The sequence below is a fragment of the Cornus florida genome, unplaced genomic scaffold (genome assembly GCF_030987335.1).
Source record: "Cornus florida cultivar Cherokee Brave unplaced genomic scaffold, ASM3098733v1 CherokeeBrave_3.0.0_Hap2_Chr02, whole genome shotgun sequence".
NCBI classification, from domain to species: domain Eukaryota; kingdom Viridiplantae; phylum Streptophyta; class Magnoliopsida; order Cornales; family Cornaceae; genus Cornus; species Cornus florida.
The window spans coordinates 89,696,205-89,702,090 of NW_026775572.1; the positions used below are offsets into that span (position 1 = coordinate 89,696,205).

Here is a 5,886-nt window from a genome sequence, read left to right on the forward strand (position 1 = left end):
ACATTTTAAACATCATTTTGCAAAACTTATTTTTCAAACACATTTTTCAAGACTTTCTCATTTACAAGGTCATGTATATGCAATGAAAAAGGAATGGGATGTGAAACGGGACGGGTGACAACTTGAGGTTGCACCGGTTCACTCTCTTCATTGGACATTCCAACTTGATTGTCCACAATCCTACCACTCTGCAAGATAGTCACCGCATTAACATGTTCAATGGTGTGGCCTTCCGATGAGGAGTGTGTTTCCACAACACATTGTTGCTTAGGTGGGGCATTTATAGGCATCTTTCCCTTCTCTCTTGCATTAGGAGTGCTTGCTATTTGCCCTACTTGGGTTTCTAGCTTAGCAATAGATTGAGAGTGAGAATGAAACAATTGAGTGTTAGTCTCTAAAGTGCCCAAAGCATTCAAAACTTTTTCTTCAAAGGCGGGACTTCTAGTATTTCCTTGGGAATAAGATTGGTTGGGAAAATGAGAATTAGCAAATTAATTCCCTTGTGATTGATAAGGTCTATAACCTTAGGATCCTTGGTTTTGAAGTGGAGGTGGAATGTACTTCCCTTGAAAACCGCCTTGGGAAAGGTTTGAGCCCTCTCCTTGGTTTTTTTAAGAGAAATTCGGATGATTCCTCCAACTTGGATTATAGTGAGAACCATAAGGATTGTTCCCTTGGTTCATAATAGCTGCATTGACTTGTTCATTTGGTTCATTTTGCACTTGTCTGTGAGGACAATAAGAAGTAGAATGAAGAACACTAGAACAAGTCATACATGTTTTATTTGATGCATGATGAGAATGGTTAGGGAAGGAAGATACTTGGTTCTCCGAGTTTTGGTTAATAAAAAATTGATCAAACCTTTGAGATAAAGACTTCATTTTGGCGGCTATTTCATTTGAATGGTCTACTTGATGTAAGCCAACACTCTTCCTACCTTATGAATTTCTACCATTCTTGGATGATAGTATTCTATGCAAAGAATTTTCACTCATGCTCTCATAAAGACGCCACACGTCATCCTCATGCTTATCAATGTATGAGCCACCCATGGAAGCATCAACCATACCCTTATAGTTGTCCGATAAGCTCTCAAAGAAATATTAAACTAATTGCCATTTGGGCATGTCATGATGTGGACACTTCCTAAGCAATTCATTGAAGCGTTCCCATGCCTTATGAAACGTTTCTTCATCCCCATGTGAAAATTCTCGAATTGAGGTTCTCATGGCATTGGTCTTCGAAACCGGATAGTACTTCTTCAAGAATTCTTGTTACATTTCTGCCTAAAAAGTGATTGAAAAAGGCCTAAGATTGTTAAACCAATACTTTGCCTTGTCTTTTAAGGTGAATGGAAAAAGTTTGAGTCTTAAAATCTCTTTCGGCATGTCCATATATTTTATGGTGGAACATACTTCAAGAAACTCATCTAAATGCTTGTAAGGTTCTTCACTTGGAAGTCCATGATAGTTAGGAAGCATTTGAATGGTTTGTGACTTAATTTCATAATGATGTGCTCTAAATGGAGGCAATTGGATGCATGTAAGTGCATTATACTCATTAAGCACATAATGGTCTCTTAAAGCAAGAGGTGGATTAGCTACTTGAGGTGCAACATGAACACCTTGGTTTTGAATTCCTTGATTGTTGATGGGAGGTTGTGGAGCATACATTAGCCTTGGCATTCCATATGGAACTTGGCCTTGTTGTTGTGGTAGTTGGTGAATGAATGGCCTAGACATGCCTAATGGTACTTGTATGTTCTCATTGTGCACATTAGGATGAAGGATACTTTGTTGGTCTATATGACCAAGGTCCTCAACATGATCATTATTATGGTCATCCATTGATAGATTGGCTCTATTTGAACTTCCTCTTCCCCTAGGATTTCTAAAGATGGATTTAAGATGCAAATAAAGAGGGACAAGAGTTGGTCTCAATGAACGACGTCCATGCATGCACAATGCAAAACACAAAGAAACACAAAGAATGACAAACACTATGCCTTTACAACAATGCAATAAGACTTTTTCCATAAACACTTAATTCATACTTCCATGCTTTAACAACAATGATGCAAGAACAATTAAAAATAAGCCTCCACGCGGGCCAACGATTTAACTAAGGGATTGAGTAAAGAAAGTCTCACAAAGGTCCTTTAGCACTTTAACTCCAAATTTAAAGCTTAGCTCAGCAAATTTTTAGAATTTTTAGCTTTTTTCTTTGCTTGCTTAGCTTAAATGCTCCTTTGCTTGCTTCCTATCCAACAATGTACCTAGTTAAGTAAGAATAACACAATAAGTAACCAAAAAGACAAATAAAAGTAAAGTAAAGACACGATCAAAAGAGTACTAATCCTAATGGATTCCACAAATCCGACGTTACCTAATCAAATCAATCAATCCCCGGCAACGGTGCCAAAAACTGGTGGGTGCTCTCTTTGTGAGGGTCGCTACACCATATCAAGCTTGACAGTGTGTGGATTTTAAGGCGAGGGCCAAGAGTTTTACATTTATAGAAGCCACTACTACCTTCACTATAAATATAGCTAGGGCGAGTAGGGATCGTCCCAAGGGATTGTGAGGATCGAACAAGGTCATGGAATCGCTATTAAGGCTAGTAGGTCGAGTGATTAAACAATTGGTTGGTTGGTTAATTAGAGAACAACTAAATTAAACTAAGTGATAACAAAAGAATGCAATTAAGAGTAAGTAAGAGAGAGAGAGATCTTGGGGTTTAGAGATCACCACCAAGCAATGCATTTCTATATCATTGACAAGTGATTAATGAGGGCAAATGGTGTATTCCAATATTGGTTTGTGTGTGTATTTGGTTGATTCAACAAGCAAGGATGACTAGTTAAGCATGTATTATCTAAACATCATGTGAAAGGCACAAAATATCTAAGTAATGAAGCATATATTGTCTAAATAACATGTGAAAGGCACAATAGATCAAAACAAGTCATTAATCCTTTCATTAGGCTCACAATCTAAACAACACAAGGTTAGAGACATATGCTACTTGCATTCAAAAGCTTCGATCATCAAACAATAAGCATAGATTGTCCTCCCATTTAACACTACACTACAACTACACTACATCGACACTACTAGCATGAAAAAAAACTAGGGGAGAGGCACAATCCATCAAGGAATAGTATGAACCATAAAAAGAATCACAAGAGCATTCCTTTAAGCACTATGTTTTGACAATCTCCAAATCTAAAGCATCAATACACATAGACATACATCAATAACACAAAATCTAGAGACAAACACATGAACATCTATTCTAGCATACATAGACATATGGATAGAATGAAATGATCAATTGGAAGCATTAAACCACATAAATAATTGAATAAACAAGATCTATATATATCAAAGTGTCAAAACATTAATTACAACACTAATCCCTCAATAGTACATAAGATTAAGATATAGAAAGCATGCTTGGGGCTAACTCTAGCCCCAAGAGGATGTCTAGCCACTCATGGTGATGTTGCTCCAACCCTCAAGGGCTAACTTCATGGAAGAGATTTGCTCCTTGTTGATGAAGAACTCCAATGGTGTCTCTAGCCTCCTCCTCTAAACTTGTTATCCAAGAGATGATATAAAAAATGATATTGGCTTCTTTTGTAAAAAGTAATCCTTATCCTTATATAGGTAGGTCAAAATGACACCTAAAATGAGCTGGGGTCGTGCACACAATATTCCCTAATTATTGGACAAAGGACAACTTTCAATGAGATGGAAATTTAACTTTTTCGCACTGGAGGAAGTTCGATCGATCGAACCTTGGACTTGGATCGATCAAACTGGCTGAGATCCATCGAACTTAGGCTAGATCAATCCAACTGGTTGAGCTTTTTGGGAAAAGTCAAATCCGAGATTTTTTGGGAGATATTTTTGGGAAAAGGACAAAAGTGGTTAGTGGGTGGTACAGCTGTGGAAAGGATCAATCATTTGAATAAGGACAAAAGTGTTCGATCGATCGAAGGGTGGTGTTGGATCGATCAAAATTTTAGACTATATGCCTTTGGGCCAAGGCTTGAATCTATCTTGAAGTGCTGAGATCGATCATTGTTCTATCGATTGAACCTTGAACTTGGATTGGTCGAATTTTGCTACTTCCCACCTTTGGCTTCATTTGCTTCCTTCTTTCTCCACTTTGCTCCTTTCTTTGTTTAATCCCAGAATTGCTTTAATTAAGCTCTTATTTGGCTGAGTTAGCTTATTTTCGGGATAAGTGCCTGAAAATAAAAATAATACGAAATCAATCTAAAACGGTAAAGTAAGATAGATAAAGGTACTAGAATGCTTAAGCTTAAGGGGTTTAAATACGCACTTTTCAGTGCTCATCAAAGCGTGTCTCATACTCAATGACACTCATTATGCCCTGATAGAGCCTTGTGAACTGCATTCTCATATCCTGCCTCATAGCCCTCGGAAAGAAATGGTTGAAGAACAATGTCCTAAACTCCTCCCAAGTCATCACCTCCACATCGTGAATATTGGTCATAGACCTCCACCAAATATCGGCATCTCCCATTAACATAGAGGCTGTCAAGGAGATCCTCAATCGATCTGTAGGTACTCCCATGCTATCAAGCTTACGTTCCATGAGATCAAACCATGCCTCCGAAGCAAGCGGATCCATACTTCTTGCAAACTGGTCAATCTTAACTCGCTGTAACTTCATAAAGTAGTCCAATGCCTCATTAGCAACTGGTGCCGGTGCTGGTACTGGTACCGGAATTTGCATCCCTGTAATATGTTGATGAAACATTTGTTGAATGTACTCTGACATTCCCAGAGCCACTCCCTGTGCAATATGCTCCTCATAAGTCAGAGCTTGTGGTGGATTAGGACCCATGCCACGAACTGGAATCCTAGGCCTCCCTAGACCCCTCGTAAACTTAGTATCATCCACCTGCTCCTCAATGCCCTGACGCGAAGACTCCCTATGTGTGACAACCATGATGCTAAACATATGCAATGAAAGAGGTCAACAATAACATAAGTTATTATGACCGAATGCAACTCGTACTATGAAAGTAAGAAACACGAAGCAAGATGAGGTATGTAACATACGTTCATGATAAAGCAATCAAAGAAGGCTATTTAAACAGTTAAGCACTTAAGCAATATGTCAAACAAGGATGCTTCTTAAACATATAAGCATACAAACATAGAGACATATCATAATAACAAGTATGTCACCAAGAAACATGTAATCATGTTATAATGCCAAAAACATGTTATCAAAGGTATGCTAATAAATCAAAGTACACTAACAAAAGCATGTTATGCACCCAAAACTCGTCGTCCTAAGGTTTTCGAACCTAGGAGCTCTGATACCACCTGTGATGGCCCTGGTTTTTAGGCTAGTGCGTCCTATATTAAACCGAATAAAAATCAAATAATGAATCAAGAATGTAGAAGCTAAAGTGAAATATGGCCTCTAGAGATGTACATCATCCCTAAGACACAAGAATGGCTTCCTAAGAAGTCACAAGACTCAATGGAATCAAGAAGAGAACAAAGGCTTTAAAATCCTATAAGAAATGGACCAAGGGTATAATAGTCATTTCACCCAGAATTGAATGCTACCAGGTACACCATTCGAAACACAACAAAAAATTAATGAATTTAGACTCAAGAATCACCTAATTCGGAGTCCGGACGGAAAAGATATGAATTTTAGAAGAAGAAGCATTCTCCGATTTGGAGATTTCACGACCCTATCTCACTAAAATAGTCATAACTTTCATTACGATTGGATTTTTTGAGTGTTCTTGGTTTCATTAGAAAACTAACTTCAAGATCTTGAGTGTAGGCTCAAGAATAACCTAATTTGGATCAAAAATGAAGGAGTTATGGC

General features: G+C 38.0%; 1 pseudogene; it reads left to right on the forward strand.

Moving 5' to 3' along the window:
• Positions 1 to 1,125: 1,125 nt before the first annotated feature.
• On the forward strand, positions 1,126 to 1,224 carry LOC132298052 (small nucleolar RNA R71; annotated as a pseudogene).
• Positions 1,225 to 5,886: the final 4,662 nt, after the last annotated feature.